General features: G+C 40.5%; 1 protein-coding gene across 2 annotated transcripts in view; it reads left to right on the top strand.

Moving 5' to 3' along the window:
- The window catches only part of SLC39A10 (solute carrier family 39 member 10), a 114,507-nt gene that overhangs the window by 50,029 nt on the left and 46,538 nt on the right, over window positions 1–17,940 (top strand). The window contains exon 1 of one of the 2 annotated variants that reach the window (XM_049773185.1): window positions 3,997–4,304. The exons of the other annotated variant lie outside the window; for it this stretch is intronic. The gene's annotated coding sequence lies outside the window, so the exon portion shown is untranslated. Of the gene's footprint in view, window positions 1–3,996; window positions 4,305–17,940 lie in introns of those variants that run through there. 2 annotated transcript variants of the gene reach the window in all.

Here is a 17,940-nt window from a genome sequence, read left to right as displayed (position 1 = left end):
TCTGGTCCCATCTATTGGATGAATGTGTGGTTAGTCTCTTATCCAGGCTCTACCTCATTCTTCTGAATAGTTCTTTCTCTTTCTCAGACCAAGTCCTCTCAAATTTGAAAGGACTTGCTTGCCATGACAAGTCTCCCTTATTATCTTTTTCCAGGAGAGATATTTAATGGATGTTAAATGTTGAAATAATACTAAAATCTTTTTGTTTGTATAGTGATTAAAATCAAAAGAAAGTATCTTGTGAGTTTAAAGTTAACATCACTTAGAAAAATCATACAGAAGTTAACTTTTTTTTTGGTTCAGGGTGGGGAGTTGTTTGGATTATAAGTTTCATTTCTCCAATTTATTTTTGTTTCTGTAAATAACTTTAAACTTGTTTTATGGCATTACCTGTCAACACAGAGTGACCTCATTCAATAGGCATAGCAGTCAAATTTGTCTTCACAGGGTGGAATGAGTTCATCACCAGTACTGATGGGAATCAACCTCAAAAGGGCAAGTTCTGCGGAACATGAAAGTTCTGCTCTTTACAAAGAGGTACCCGGATAGTGGTACACCTATTGTGAACTTCAGATAAATTCCCAACACACTTATTTGAAATTAGGAAAGGTAAATTGTGGGATGATAGAGTCATAATTTCCCAGAGTACCAAAAAAAGATCTCTCCATAAACTCATTTCTCATCTTGAACATGACCTGGACATATCAGAGGTCAACACAGTACTGCAGGCCTCAAACGCAGGGTTAAGATGCACTTTTTACAATTCTCTGACTCGAGGTCTGGTACTGGGGACCTCAGTCTCCAGGGTGAAATACAATAAATCTCTCAAAGTGAACAGGCAAATGATTATAAAGCTAGGTTTAGAATATATCTCAAAATTTATTTTCCCACCTCTTTGCTTCCAGTTTCTGATGCCTGGTAATTCCTAAGTATCGTATCATTTAGTAGTCTCTATATTCTTGACCCAAGGCAAAAGCTTGTCTGAACCAAACTTTGGGTCCTGTTAATGTTATAATTTAAAGTGAACATGAAATAAAAGATGTTTCTTTATCTTTGGTTAATTACCAATTTTGATTCATGGAAGGAACACAGAGTCTGACATGTCCCATTTTCTTTATTTAATTAAAGTCCTTAACTTTATTATGGATGATAACTATTTAATTCTCGACTATAGAGAAAATCCGGTGAGGACTAACTTCCCTTAGTCACAATGAAAGATTGAGGTGGAAAGTAGAGTTCTTATTTTCTGTACTATAGCTATAAAAATCTCTGAGGGACCAATATCTCAGTTGTTGTTTTGTTTTGGGGGTCATATCCAGCTATGCTTTTAAGGTTTACACAATGCAATAAAATTGTAGGTATAAATATGAAGAAATATAAAAACTGATAAACAATTTACTCATAATTCAATACCCTTTCCTCCTCCCTCTTATAAATCACTATATCATTTCAAAATTGAGTTTCTTTCTGAATCAATAAAAAGACTAAGGGGGAAAGTCTGATCTTTAGAAATAAAAATATATTTCTTATTCTAGTATCTTCCTTGTATGTAAAACTATTTTGTCTGATATTTTTGCTCGGCTTTCTATTACTTAATTCAGCCGGTAAATAGGAATAAATATTCAAGTCTTTTTCTGAGATTCCTTTTTTAAATAAGTAAATATGTTTAAAGATTACCCTAGATAGTAAGTCTGATCAAAGCACTGCCCAAGTCAGAGCACATGTATTCATGTATTTGATCAATTACGAATATACACATAGATAAGTGTATGACACCACCCAAAGTGGTATTAGATTACATGGTAGATTATTTTAAGGTTGATTTTTTTTTTTTTTTTTGCCTTTTGGGCCACACCTGGCAGCGCTCAGAGGTTTCTCCTGCCTCTGAGCTCAGAAATCGCTCCTGGTAGGCTGGCGGACCATATGGGATGTTAGGGACTGAACTAAGGTCCGTCCAAGGTCGGCGTGTGCAAGACAAACGCCCTACCGCTGTGCTATCTCTTCTGCCCTTTTGAGGTTTATTTTTAAAGTCTACCTTATAATTTGATGTAGAGATAAATTTAGAACCCGTAACAATGAATAAAGCATAGGCACTGATCAATTAGAATGAGTCTTTAATAAGTTTTAGCAAAGACCTGCTTAGCCAGGCCCTTTAGTTCCTGAAGTGTGGGGGGGGGTTCTGGAAATGCCTGAGAAGGAGAGTTGGGATCATGGAAACTTTAACTCAGAGGAGCAGCTGTTGATTCGCTTATGTAGAAGTTTGTACATATTATCTGAACATTCGCCTTGTAAATACGTCACTAAAAGCAAGGTTGTATATATTTAGAAGACAATGCACGTATTTAAAAGGTATTAATGTGTTCAACAACACAATAATGAGCCTTAAAATAGCAAGGCAATTGGGATTCTTTTCAATTCTTTGAAATCCAAAGGATGTTTGGTGTTTACGAAATCTAAGAACTTCAGGTCTGATTCTATTAAATCTGATGATTTTAAGAAAAAAAACAAACCAGTTCTCTTGTTAATCAACAATCCAAGGAACATGACTATTAGTTTCCACAGCTTATGTTTGCGAGGGCGTGAAGCTAGGCTTCAACTAATTTTCTTGATTAATTAATTTCTTAATTTTCTTACCTAGAGATTTTGCCTAATAATCAGTGGGCAGGAATAAGAACAACGTTTCTACTCTTCCAAATAAGAAAAAGTGCTATGAGAAATTTAGTGTCTTGACTGCCAACAGATTTATGATGTACTTAAAGATGTTGTTTGTAAGACAAAAAAGCAAAACCAAAATAATGTTCCTTTCATGAAGATTAAATAAGCAGGATGGCTGGACTATGCTGTAGTCATACTAAGTAGGTTTGGATTTCAACTGTCCTTCTTCCCTAGTCTATGACCTCAGGTACAATACTTCTTGTGCCTCAGTATCCTGGGCTAGGAATTTATGATGAAAACCATCTCTATGCTACGGACATGAAATGACAATATATTTAAAGCACTTCGGAAGTCTCTGACTCATAGTAAAGTTTGCTATTATTATTGATCATGGTTTTATAGGCTCCTCTAGACATAAATAAGGCATTTTCAGCACTCAGTTAATTAGATAGTCTGGCTGCATTGATAAAAATAAGCAAGATAGAATACAGATTAGCTTCATGACAGGGGATTGATTACATGCCAGGGAGCAGAATATTGTGGCAAAGGGAAAGGGGGATAGGGATTCAAGGTCCTTAAAAATGTGGACTGTGTATTTCTAAAGAGTCTGGGAGGGACACTCCTAGTTCAGGACTGGTTTTAGCAAATTTGTGGACCCCAAAAGGTAGCATGATGCAGGGTGGAGGAACTTTGCTTTGCTGACTCAAATTTTTATCTTTTGGGTGTTAAGGTATAATCCATCGATTTAAGTAGGAGAAAAGTCCATGGAAAGCCTGAGAAAGTTGTCCAAAAGTCTAGAGAATTCTTCCAAGGGCTTCCTGGACTGAACGTTTATAGATCAGAAAAGAAAAGCCCACAGGAAAGAGTGCCTGTGAATGCACTCTTGGGGCCTGTGGTGCAAAAAGACCTGGCATTCTGCAGTGTGTCAGTCAGTTCCTTTTTTGGTGGCAGCCGACTGAAAGACTATTTTATGGGCGAAAGGGTGAAAGAAGGCAGGATGCTTAAGGTGCAAACATCCTCAACAGCCCAGCTTAAACAAAACAAAAGAAAACCACCTTTTGGCCCAAAGCGTCGGCGAGGCGAGCTTGCAGCACCACGCAAGCAAGCTAGCAGGCCTGCAAAGGCCAGCGACCAGCCCAGCCGGGTGTGTGTGTGTGGCTCGGAGAGGCGGCGAGCGGGCACGGCCGCTTCCACGCATGCGTTAGAAGCCGCCCCCAACTCCCGGGCCGGCGGCCTCGCTCCGAAACAAAACTAGCGCGGAGCTCCCCGGAGCTCCTTCCGCACTTAGCGTAACCTCAGCGTTTCCTCCGGCGGGGCCCGTGCGAGCCTGCCCACCCTCCCGCTTCCCGTACGGCGGCGGCATGAGTGACTGGCTGGCAGGCGGGCGCGCGTGTACGCCCAGAACGTAGCTCCACTCCACTCCTAGCCAGAGGGCCGCGGCGACGCTTTGGACGGGGTGGGGTGTGCGGCTGCGCGGGGCAACCCAAGAAGGGAGCTCAGCCTTACGCCGCGAGCGTAGCGCCGAGCCGGACGCGAGGGCTTCCGCGACGCGATTGGCGCAGCGGGCTTTGGAGAATCGCCGCTTGGGCTGCCGCAGCCGGGCTTTGGTACCGAGCGGAGAGGAGATGCACACGGCACTCGAGTGTGAGGTAACTATAAAACCCCGATTTGTTGACATTCCCTCCCCCAGAACCGGCCCCGTGCGCGGCGGAAGGCTTGCGAGCGAGTCCCGGGATGGGACGGCGGGGGGTGCATGGCATGGGGGGACACGGCGAGCCCCCCGATCCGAAGCGGAGAGTCGGGCTCGGGTGGCCCCCTGAGGGAGCCAGCCCGGGGCTGTGGGTGGCGGCGGCGCAGAAGCGCGATCGGGGTGCCGCCGCCTCCTGCTGCTGCTGCTCCCCGCGTGCAGCGGGACCCGGCGCCCCGGTTCTGCCCCATCTTGCCCCGGTGGGCCCGGGGGAGTGGCCGCGGGGTGGGCGGCGGCGGCTGTTGGGGGGCTTCTGGGGGACCCCACGTTGCTCTCCCGGAGGATGCATGGGGCGCTTGCTGCTCTCCGCCCTTCCCGGCTCTGCTCGGCCTTTTGGGGTTCCGTCTGGGAGGCTGGGGATGGAGCCCCCCGAGTCTAACGGACGGGGGTGTGTGTTGAGGGGGCTGGCCCCGGCTGCCTCGGCTTTCGGGGGGTCTCGAGCGCTCAACCGAAGGCCGAGGGAGAGCCCGCGTGGTCCCCCGCAGCGGAGGGTTCGGGTACAGGGGAGCCAAGTCGGGGGCAAGGCCGGTTGGGCCTGGAGGTGGCGTGGCGTGGTCGCCCGCCCGCCCAGGCTTTGTTCCCCGAAAAGCTGGGCCCGGCCGGGAACTTGGCGGGGTCCCCAACTCCGCCCCCGTCCAGCCCATCCCGCGCAGGCCTCTGCCACATGCAAAGCCTCTCTTCTCCCTCTAGGGATTTTCGGGGACCCTCTGCTTAACTTGGGGCGCTAGGACGACGTGATCGACGTTGGAGGCTTCCTACGGGCCTCCTCCACATGGGCGCCCCGGGTTCTGCTGCCCCCCCCCCACCTAGCGCCTCATGATTTCGTTGCACCCCGAAGCCACCGTTTGTGGAGTTCTCAAGAGTGACATGAAAGCACATGATGTCTATACAACCCCCCCCCTACCCTGTGCCACCCATCTGCACACCCCCATAAAAGATGGCAGCTCTTCCTGGCCCTTTGGGTGGTTTTTCTTGGGTAACCTTTCCCCTTCCTTCCACGCAAGCCAGGATTCTCTCCTTTCACCCGGGAACTGAGTTGAGTCAGGATGGATCCCAACTCGCCCCTGGCAGGTTTGCATTCCTTTGGTGCTGAGTTCCCACCCCCCTGCACCCCAAGCCAAGTTCCAGGCTACATCCTTGGGAAAGGGGGCAGCCGGAGGTGAGGTGTCAGGTGTCCCGTTTGGTGGTTGAAATCTTCTGATGGACCTCGGACTGTTAGGACGTGGTGGTGCTCGACGGATTTGGAAGATCAGGGGGGTATCAGGTTTTTTGGGTTTATATCTTAGTGGGGGGCTCTAGTAGAACCCACAACCTCAGGCCCTGATTATTGCCAGCAGGGAGAGAAAGAAATACATAGTCCTGGATGTGTTCTGGGGGAAATTGGAATAGTGTTTTCATTGGCCAGGGGCTCCTTTGAACTTCTTGAGGTGAGCCCAGGGATTTTTAAATGTTTGAAACCAGAGTGCAGCAACCCAGTTTTTGAAGTGTAATTCCACATGTGAAATACCAGGTAATTCCGACTTTCATGAAGTAGTGTTGAGAGTACTGACGGGTCTTTCTAACTTCATTTTAAGCTAGTGAAGACTGGAAATAGATCCTCACAGAATCGAATTCGAATGATTTTTTTTGGGGGGGGGGATAAATAGCAAGTAATGCATTAACTGACTTGTCTAAGAAGGAGTAATTGTTTCCAGAGATGAATTGCAGTTAAGGTGTATGTATCCTTGTTCTCCATACAGTTTGTTAAAGCTGAGTTTGTAGCTTCCCTGGTGGTTAAGAACAAGGCAAAGATAACTGGTGCCACTTTGAAACAGTGTTTAGAAAGTGACCTTTCAGGGTAGGACAGCATGTTAATCATGACCTGAACTTGTTCTTGGTGCCACTTCCTATTCGATTAGCAGTTTAAAAGCCAGTTTAAAATTCATTTCTTTTTTTGATTGGAACACCCAATTTTTCTCTTTGATTATTTTTACTGAGGTATAATATTGAGTTTTATACTACTCCAGTCTCTCCAGTAAACATCTTATTTGAAGTTAAGTTTGGAGTTTAGTTAAGAAGGGCTTTAAAAGAATTTTTTTTTATTGGCTTGTTTTATGAAGAATATAGTATGGGCATGTTAATAGCAGTTTAACTGTTCATGATTTGCTTTATACAATTTAGGACTTGAGAACTTAGGTTTAAAACTATTATTTAATATCAAAAAATGTTATTTGGCTTGATCCATTTGTTTCATCTTAACTTTCCAAATTTCAGTTTTTTTAATTTTAATTGCAGTTTATTATTGTTTTTTTAATTGTAGTTTGGCGGGGGAGGGGGATTCAAAATGCTGTGCTCAGGGTTTATTTGTGGCTTTGTGCTCAGGTCATTTCTCCTGGAGGGGCCCCGGGGGGTATGTGGTGCCTGGGATCAAACCCAGGTTTGCCCCGTGCGAAGAGAGTACCTTACCCGCTCTCAAGTCTGAATTTCAGATTTTTAATTTGAGCTTAGAAAAATCTCAACTCTGGTTTTCTGTAATACAAATGATGCAAACGAAAAGAGTAAAAATAATTCATTTTTTTCTATATGCAATTTTTTTACTTTCTAATTAGTGGTTGAAAGTTAAAGGACTACTTTTTTCTTCCCTGAGTCTTGATTACCCCAGCCAGGTTTAGCTAAATTACTAGGTCTTTGCAGGTGTGCTACACTTACTTATTTATATTATTTTTCTGTTACCTGTAACCGCGTTTTTTCCCTCCTTCCTTGCATTTCCTGACGTGCATCTCATTTTTTCCTGCCACACTAAATTCTTTGAGGTTTATACTCCATAGCTTTTGTCACATCTTGCTTAGTTGTCAAGCTTTTTAATGAAGCTTAAAATGTTAATTGAGTGAAATTAAATTTAACATCACCCATAAGAAAGGCTTTGAAGGAAAACTTCAGGCCTTGTTTTTATAGTAGTATCTACCTTAAGAATGCCTGTCCAACGCACTTTGTGTGTTTTCACATATCAATGGCAGATTAGCACATTTTAAGCCTATATTAACAAGTCAGAGATCCCAAAGGAAGGCTGCTGTAGAAAATGGAAAAGTAGACAGAGCTGTTTTTCTAACAAGTTTTATTCCCTCAAAAGTCACCTTTCATTATAAGTGTAATTCTTATTAAAATAGAAGTTAAATTTTCCAAGTTAGACTTTCCCAACAGTTTTCTACTGCCCCCTAGTGTCTATTTCTCCGGGAAGTTTTTTTGGCTTAGGCATCACCTTTTCCTAAAGCAGGACCTGTTGAAATTACAATTCCTCTGTATCCTACCCAGTTGACTTTAAGATTTCCTTTAGTGTTGTTAATCAGGTTGTCATTTGCATAGGTTAATTCTGATTGCTTTTAGCCCTTAGTTTTTGAATGGGGAATTCAGAGTAAAGCTAGGCAATATAATACCAAGATTTCTTCTGGAGTTAAAATTGGGAAGAAGGATACATGTTCAAGATGGATTTGAAATTTACAAAATTAATGATTAAAATTTCAATCATTTAATCTGAGCTCTAATTATGAACGATGGAACATTGTCTTCATTACTTTTTTTTGGTTTTTGGGCCACACACAGCAACGCTCAAGCTTAAGGGTTATTCCTGGCTCTCTGCTCAGAAATCACTCCTGGCAGGCTCGGAGAATCATATGGGATGCCAGGATTCAAACTACCATTGGTCCTGGGTTAGCCTCTCTCAAGCCCCTGCTTTGTTACATTTTTGTCTCCTAACTATTGTCTCAAGTATGACAAATAAAATTTGAAAATGCTTAACGATCACATGGTGAGCTGTTTTAGAATTTAGGTTTATTTTGAAGTATATTCATAGAATGAATTTATGAAACTACTTTCAAAATTCAAAATAGTTTCAAGAACTTTTAATAGCCACAGGATTTCTGTTGTCATTTCAGTTTTAAAGTTACAAATAATAGTTGCTAATCTAAATATATTGTTTTATACTTATACATTCTCTGAGTGGGCAACATGATGACCTAGGTTTTTCCAAACTGGACAAAATAAGTTTCCCAAAAATTTACCACAAGAATGTTGAAAAATGTTCTTTTAGGGCCAGAGTGACTTACAGCAGATAAGGTGCTTGCCTTGCACATTGCCAACTAGAGTTCAATTTCTAGATCCCCCATAAGCTTCCCCAATCCCTTTAGGAGTTATTCCTGAGTGCAGAGTCAGGAGTTAGTAGTCCTCTGAGCACCACTGGGTTTGACCACCCCTCAATGTAAGTGACATTATTGTTATAAGTAATATATAATGTACATACTATAATGTATAATAATATACATATATATACATATTGTATAATTATACATTATAGCAGGGGTCTCAAACTCGTGGCCCACGGGCCACAAACGGCCCTCCATACATTTTGTGGCCCTGCTCTAGAGGAATCTTTTTTGTTTTGTTTTGTTTTGTTTTGTTTTAGTTGTTTGGGTCACACCCTCCAATGTTCAAGGCTTACTACCAACTTTGCACTCAAGGATCACCCTGACTTTGCTTCCTGCGGCCCCCAGGTAAATTGAGTTTGAGACCCCTGCATTATAGTATATTATATATTTTATATGTATACATTATAATTTATACATATACATATATAAAAATAATGATATATAATACAGTATTGTTATGAATAATATCACTGAAGAGACTTCCATTGATTTAAGAGACTAAATTTTGTCTGGGGATTAGGCTTAGTTATTTATAAATAAATAGTACCATATGTAAAGCTCTAGTCTTATTCCTTGTTACAGGAATCTAAAATCTTACTCAAGTGGTGTTTAAGTTATTTTCACTAAGAGTGGCGGATGATTTTGTAATTACTTAATTTTATGAAGAGTATATTGTAGGTTTAGCTGAAAGAAGTGATGTCAGATATTAACCTTGCATTGACATTTGGCGGGGGAGGGTTGGTTTTTGGGCCACACCCGGCTTACTCCTGGCTATGTGCTCAGAAATTGCTCCTGGCTTGAAAGGACCATGTGGGACGACCCGGACCCAATCTTGGTCCTTTCTGGGTCCGCTGCTTGCATGGCAAATGCCCTACCGCTGTACTATCACTCCAGCCCTGTGCATTGACATTTCTAACAGCCATATTTCCTCGTAATTTATATACTACTATTGGGTATCACCTATCCTATTCAGGAAAAAAAATGTTTTGAGGTTAAAAGAATGAGAGCCAGGATATTGCAGGAAGAACTTATTACTATTAGCTTATTAGCATAATAAACTTTTGTACCTTCATAGACTCATAAACTATGAAAATTATTTTCAGTTTTCTAGTAATTAGATTTAAGATTTGACAGTGACCATTTTTATTTTTATTTTGACTTACTTGTTTTGGGGGTCACACCCAGTAGTATTCGAGATTTTATTGGTTCTATGTCAGGGGTCCTTCCTGAACCATATAGGATGCAAGGAATGGAACTAGGATTGACAAAGTAGGTGCCTCACCCAGTTTTTAGACTTCTTTTCATTCATAGGAGAAAGTAGAAATTCTAAATTGCTATGTGGAATAATTATAAAGATACACATCACTATTACTGTACAATGTATTTAAGAGCCACCACCTCAGATAGGTTCGTACACTTATAAACTTAATTCACTTCACTTTAAAAACATTCTTTTAGGGCCAGAGTGACATTGTAGCAGATAGGTTGTTTGCCTTGTCTATCTTGAGACAATATGTATCAGACAAAAAAGTCACAAAGCAAATGTTTTGTGTGCATTTTTAATTATTAAAATGCTCCTTTCTCCTTATTGCCCCTGGAGTTTGCCTAATAGTTTAAAAGTGCATAAATTGCCAGGAGTCATAAAATTATCAAATAAGTTTGGTTTTATGTCATAGTGGCAGTATTTTGAGCAGTTGCTACAAAGACTGGACTGCCTGAAAAACCTAGTATTAAGATAGGTCAGCCAGCCCTATTGGAGTTTTTTGGGGTGTTGGGGGGCTACACATACCACTAGTGCTCAGGGATTATTCCTGTCTTTTCATTACTCCTGCCTCTGTGCTCAGAAATCCCTCTTGTGGGCCAAAAGCACGGTGGTAGGGGCATTTGCCTTGACCTCCGCTGACCAGACCCGGGACAGGTTCAATTCCTAACATCCCATATGGTCCCCCAAGCCTGCCAGTAGTGATTTCTGAGCTCAGAATCTGGAGTAATCCCTGAGTGTTGCCTGGGGTGACCCAAAGAGGTTAAAAAAAAAAAAAAAGGAATCGCTCCTGGCAGGCTCAGGGGACCATATATGGGATGCCTCAGGATCAAAACCCGGTTGACTGCAAGGCAAACTATCTTTCTGGTCCTGCTATTGAACTTTTTATGTTTCATCTTCATTTGACTTGTTATTTTAAAGTAGAATTCTTTAAAATCTGAATAATATTAGTAGAAAAGTGTTAAGTCAAATGTAAATTTTTGTCTTATTCTTGATTATTATTCATGGATTATAATAATAAGCAGCATTGTTATTTGAGTTCTTAGGTACTTTCCTCCTTGGTTTTCCCTCTGTAGGAGGAATAACTTCTTTATTTGCTGGGAGATGGACTGTGAACCCCTGCAGCTGAGACCTCCTCATTCTGTTACATTGTTCCTACTCATCTGTAGCATCTTCCCAGTTGAACTCTTGAGCTTGGCTGTAACTTCTGGAGAACACTGTCTTTCATATTTATGCCTTTTCCCTTTTTTCCTCTTCCTCTTCTCCCACTGCCTCTATAAAGCAACCAGCAATTGTATTTTACAGGCCTATTAATAAAATGTGTAGTGTATTGCTTCTAGGTTCGCCTCTGCCAACAATATGTGTTTTTTGTCTGTTCAAATAGGCAGTTTCATACTTACACTAAATTATACAGGAATATAATCTCTGGTAAAGTCATTTATGGATAAATTAACTTCTGTATCATATATCAAGATGAATAGAATGTGATTTGTAAGTGACATAGCAAGATCCACAAACCAATATATTAGAAAAACATTTCTTTTTTTTTTTTTTTTTTTTTTTATATTTCGGGCCACACCCGTTTGATGCTCAGGGGTTACTCCTGGCTAAGCGCTCAGAAATTGCCCTGGCTTGGGAGGACCATATGGGATGCCGGGGGATCGAACCGCGGTCCTTCCTTGGCTAGCGCTTGCAAGGCAGACACCTTACCTTACCTTTAGCGCCACCTCGCCGGCCCCTAGAAAAACATTTCTATGTCATGAACAATTACATACTTTTTGAACATACTATAAAACAGTTGTGTAGAATAGGGTGAGGTGTGTATAAAATTTGTGTATGAAGCATTGAATCATGCCCTTTTAAATCTTTTGTCTGTTTTTAGTAATAACTGACTTTATAAATTCTTTTTTTTTTTTTTTTTTTGGTTTTTGGTTTTTGGTTTTTGGGTCACACCCGGCACCACTCAGGGCTTCTTACTCCTGGCTCTAATGCTCAGATGTCACTCCTGGCAGGCTTAGGGGACCATATGGGATGTTGTTTGCAAGGCAAACACTTTACCTCCATTCTATCTCTCCGGCCCCAACTTCATAAATTCTTACTGTTTGGCCTTAAATTTGGACACTGTCATTTTCAGGGTCCATGTTCTATTAGGTTTGCTTTGGACTGTTCCCACCTCCCCAACATGCCCAATATATTGCTGTACATAACCAATATATGGAAAATAATTCTATCAGGTTTTTTTAAGACTTGAAGTAAAAAAGTATATATAGTAAAATCAGATCTCTGTAGGATTTTAAAGAAAAATGTTCTTTAGGTTTAGTATAATACACAGTTTAAAATTTAATAAATGTGAAAGCTTAACCTATGAAAAATATTCCCTCAACACATGTATTTGAAGGTTTGATGGAGACTGAAGTAAAACTTAATATGTAGGATATAAGAATATTGTTTATTCAGAAGTTTTTATTTTCTCTAGTAAAAGGATGTTAGGGATACTCTTTAGGGGGTTGTGTTCATTTTTTTAGATGCACATTTACAGTAAAAAACATCTATTTAAACAACTTAGGCGAAAGTACACAAAGCAATCAGATTTTATTGCATGTAACGTGAGAGCATTTACACACAAGTTGGACACTTTGTGATCAAAATTAAAATGATGTGTGCAAGACTTTTTGTTTCTTAGAAGATAGGACCAAGTTGTTATATTAAAGCTCATGTATGTTATTAAAAGTATTAAAAGGAGACATCTGAAAGACATTTTATAAAGAACACTTGAGATGCTATTTGTATTGCATTCTAATGAGAATGCTTGTGATCATACAGCTGGTGGCAGTATTACCAAACTTAATTGTCTAGCAATCAGTTTGGAATATATGCTAAAACCTGTAAAGTGTTAGAATTTGTGTACATACTCCACATTTTGAAATTCCCCTTGTAAATAATAATAGTAGAATTTTAAGCTAGAATGGCTGCTGTTATGGTTAAAACACTACAAATGCTTGTAAAAATTGTTATAACTGGATTCATTTTCTTTCCTATGTAATGTTTATTTAAAAAGCAATAGTTTAAAAAAAAAACCCCAATAGTTGCACACTTTATTTTTTTATTTTTATTTATTTATTTATTTATTTTTTTTGGGTGGGGGGGCTACTCCTGGCTCTGTGCTCACAACTTGCTCCTAGCAGGGGGACCATATGTTTCCCGGAATCGAACCACTGTCCATCCTGGATCGTCCACATGCAAGCAAATGCCCTACCGCTGTGCTATATCTCTCCAGCTCTAGTTGCTCGCTTAAGGTTTTTTATTTTAATTAAAGTTATATATAAATACAGGTTTAAGTTAAAGTCCCATGCCTTTCTAGGGAATAAAAATTTTAGTTCTAGCACAGTGGCCTTGCAGGAGGCCTACCCAAGTTTGATCTGTATCCCATATGGTTCCCCTGATTTTAGAGCACAGAGCCAGGAGTAACCCCTGAGCAATGCTGCAGGTGGCCCACAAAACCAAAAACAAACAACAATTTTAGTTCCCTCCCTGTCTTTATTTCATGTTTTACTATTTCAAACAGACAAGAATATTCATAGTTCTAACTCTAGTTCCTTTAGTTGATTATAGTTAGTACCTTATCTCTGAATTCCATATCTGTTATTCTCAGTTGTAACCTGATATGAAGATGAAGATTTAGTTCTCTTACCTACACTCCATACCCTTCTTATTTTCTACCTCCCGATTTTTTTATTTTTAGTGTGATTATAATTTCAGTTAGAACAGTAATTTTTTGTTTTTATGTGAGTGTTTTTATTTTATTCTCACTTTGTGACAACACCTTGTTCTCAATCAAGTCTTCTGGTTCTATGCTCAGGAGTCACTGGTGGTGCCAGAAATGGAACCCAGGTGTGCTCTGCCAGGCAAGCTTCTAGGTGCTGCATGTCTTACCCCAACCCCTTTACCATTTTAGTCTTGCATTTTTATGGCTCCGAAAGTTACCACTCTGTAATAAAGTATTTTACTTTCACGCACTGTTTCTGTCATTTTTTTCTTGTTTCCTTTTCTTTTTTCCATGTGCCTATGGATCACAAAAATCTACCTCAAATCTGCATTTCTGGAGGAGATTGTAGAAGGGAGTGTGACCTAAGCCTGTAGAAAGATTTTATTTATCTTTTGTGTACTGGAAAATGTTAGATTCAATAATAAAGATGAACTGATAACATAAAGTTTGCTAGTAAAAATAAAGTGACATTTTAAGTTGGATTTATGAAAGATTCTGCTAAGGGTTGCACTGAATCATTTTACTTGTTTAGAAATTAAGAAGACCCTCTGGGCGTAAAAGAAACTAAGGAAGCTCAGTTTAAGTACACCACTCCCACCTGTGGGAGGAAAGAAATATCCCTGTCAGAAGCACCAAAATATTAGTGTTAAAAAGATTGCTCTGGACAAACAGATTTTGTTTTCCTGACCTTCAAGAAAGGAAAGGTCACTTTAACCAACAATGCTTATGAATGGCAAGCTGGCCTGGAATCTCGGAGAGGATAAAATGACAGAAGGCTGAAAACATAGAGTTGAATGATAACGATTTGAGTTTGTAGCAGTAGCTGTTCTTATAATGAAGGAAACTGCTAGTGGTGAAGAAACCGAAGAATGCTCTGTGAGTTAAGGGAAGTTTTGTGGGCCTCATTTAAGCCCTAAGTACTGTCCATTTTTATTTCTTTCTTTTAAATGGGGAGGAGGACCATACTTGGTGCTTAAGGACTGCTACTGGCTCTGTGCTCTGGGAGTGGCCCCTAGTAGCCACTGGTAGAGATTGAACCTAGGTTGAACTGTGGTTGACTGCAGGCAATTTACTGCAGGTAAGTGGCCTTACCCTCTGCCCTATATCTCTGGCCTTTACAATGCCTTTTAAGCCCTAGGGTACAAATATGGAGCAACTTTTGTAGTTTTATGCATTTGCCTTTGGAGATAAAGATAAAAGCCTTTATATTGAAAGGACAGCTAAAGTGGCAGACTTTTTAGCTACAAAGGCAGCCCTGCAGTTCCTCCTAATCTGGAGGTGTGCTTTGTGTAACCACAAAACAGGCACTGGAACAACACAGGTGACTTTCTGCCGAAAGGTACTAGGCTTCCTGTAATGAAAATTGAAAAGCAGAAACTTGATAGAGTAGCTTGGGTGTTCATGATAAAATACAGGTTTGTACATGAGAAAGCTGCATGTCCTTAAATAATGTTTTACTAAACATTGTTAAGAAGAAAAATTTTCCATCTGTGTCCTCATTCTACCAAGATCATTGGCAGTTTTCTTTTAAGGCTTTTCCTATCCCAAAGACAGGTTAAATTAATCTGGGTCTGAGCCCTCCCAGTCAGTTTGGGTGTGCATGTCCTCTGTCTTGTATCTAAGCTTCAGGTCCCAGGCACCCAAAGACTTGGAACTGGATAAGCAGGTTAGAAAGGAGTGGATTCAAATTTTCTATTTAGTATTCGAGGTCTAGAGAAGTTTGATGACTTTTATTTTGGGCCAAATAAGCGTTGTAGAAAATAATTTTTGTATATATCAATTAGCCCATTGTAACAATGAGTTTCAAATGTTCCTTGAACCCTAATTTATCAGAACTTAATCATGATGTTAAGTGAGGGTTTTACTGTAAAATAAAGATATATGTAATGTTGCATGGTTTGGCATACTGAATCAAGGCTCAGATGTTTATAAATGTCATTTTTAAAAAAAAAAATTGGAAACAGGAACTCATAAAAAATGAAAAAGCAGCATCTAATTATGCCCAAGCCCAGTTAGCATTTATCTGTTACTGAATGAACTTCAGCGTAAAAAATAGACTATTTGGGGCTAGAATGATAGGTGGGGCATAGGGCTGTAAGACATGATCATGAAGTCAACTGGATCCTGTAAAGGTCAGTTAGGGTTCAGTGGTATAGGGACTTAGGCAATATTTTCCCCATTTCTGTCTCTATTCCAAAATCTTTGAGTTATGAAATCAATTAGAATGCTTGGAAAATTCCACATGAGTTGTATGTGAGATTACATTGTCAGTCATCTTATAACTAATTGGGGTCATATGACAGAGTTCTAGCCGTGATAAATGGTATGTCCATATCTTTGATGTTTAAGAGCACATGTTAGAATCAGAATGAACAAATGCCCATGTTATTTCTTTTACTTCTAACTAGAACAGCTCCCATATAAAACCAATGTGAGAGACTCAGGCCTGTTATTGATTGTTGTGTATGTAAATATTTTAGGGCATTATTATGTTACTGACTACTCTGATCTGATTGTGCCCTACCCTAGGGTGTGACCTGGCATTCTGCCCCCACCCTAGGGTGGTACCTGATTCTGCTTCCACCATTGGGTGGTACCTGATTCTGGGGGATGAAAACAAGGGTCTGTGGAAGGCAAGAGGCTTTTGGCTGGAATTTATGCTGAGTCTTTGGACTTCAGTCTTGTCCACCAAATAAAGCTAATATTTCCACAAGCCTGACTGCGAGCTGTTTACCCACTATTTCACCTCAGAACCGTCGGCTGGACAGGGTGGCAGACGCGTGCTCTGAGCTGGAGGGGAAAGACCTCATCCTCCATCCCTCCCTCCATCAGTCAACCTCTTCAGGGGCTGACTTGCAACAATTGAGAAATAAAACTTGATTCCTTTTTATTGGTTATTTGGGTCACACCCAATTGTGCTGGGGGGGGGGGGTTTACCTGGCTCTGTACTCTCAGGTCACTTCTGGTGGATTTGGGATACAATAGGGGGTGTGCCAGGAAGTTGAATCCTGGTGGGCCATGTGCAAGACAAGTGACTTAGCTACTCTCTCCCAAAAGCTTTATAAGCCAATGCTCTTTGGACAGGACAAAATGCTCTTTGCTCTCTGCAGTAGCTGCTTAGCTTAGCCAAATGATTTTCATTTAACAGTTTTCAACTACTCCTGTCACATCATTCATGTACTTATATTTTGTTGCTCTCAAATGTAAATGATTAGGGGGGTCTAGATATTTAAGATCCTTGCAGTGAACATTTAAGTGCAGTACATTTGAAACTACAACACATGTCAATTTACACTTCATTATAACATCCACAGTTTTCTTTCGGAGTTGCCTGATTAGTGTATGATTTATTTCTACCACTTATCTATCTTTTCGTGTGCAAAGAAGAACCCACAGGACAATTTACATCTCAGCTGATTGATGCTAACACTCAGACCATCACCTTTCACTAGTATCTTCTATTGGAAAATGGAGGTGACTACAGGGATCATAGCATCTTTGTGCTTAATGGTGATTCATCTGTATTTCTCATGCCCTTTCATTTTTGTTCAAATACAAATAAAATTGATGTATTTTAAATGACTATAAGATTACATAAAAATTAAAGTGCTTACACTAAGATTTTTTTTAGTGAAGCTTTAAAATTAATTATCTTAAAGAGTTAAAACAATTCTTAATTTACAGAACTGAAGTGATAGTACAGAGCTTACATGTGGCTGACCCACATATGCATATCCATATACATCCATATGCATACGGATGGCACTATGCACGGTGCCCTGAGAACCATCTGGAACAAACACTGGACAGTCAGGAGGAAACACTGAGCATAGGTGGGCATGGCCCCAAACCCTACCTCCTCTCATTCCAAGCTTCTTTTTTTTTTTTTCTTTCATCCCAAACTTTTTTTTTTTTTTTGGTTTTTGGGCCACACCCGGCGGTGCTCAGGGGTTACTCCTGGCTGTCTGCTCAGAAATAGCTCCTGGCAGGCACGGGGGACCATATGGGACACCAGGATTCAAACCAACCACCTTTGGTCCTGGATCGTCTGCTTGCAAGGCAAACGCTGCTGTGCTATCTCTCCGGGCCCTCATCCCAAACTTCTAATCTCACCTTTGTCATCTGATTATTCAGTCCAGTTTATTCAGTTAAACATAATATTTGCTTGGCTAAAGTACCATTTTAAATAGGAATACTTGCTAATGAATTTGTAGAGGTGCACGTTCTCAGACCTTAGCTGACATTAGAATCCTGGCTAAAACACTGCTGATCCTACTGCCAGTTTCAGATTAGTATGTCTGAATAGTGTGCAACAGTGTAGGTGTCTGGC

This window comes from Suncus etruscus, chromosome 5 (genome assembly GCF_024139225.1).
Source record: "Suncus etruscus isolate mSunEtr1 chromosome 5, mSunEtr1.pri.cur, whole genome shotgun sequence".
Lineage (NCBI taxonomy): Eukaryota > Metazoa > Chordata > Mammalia > Eulipotyphla > Soricidae > Suncus > Suncus etruscus.
This window is presented reverse-complemented; position numbering and strand designations above follow the sequence as displayed.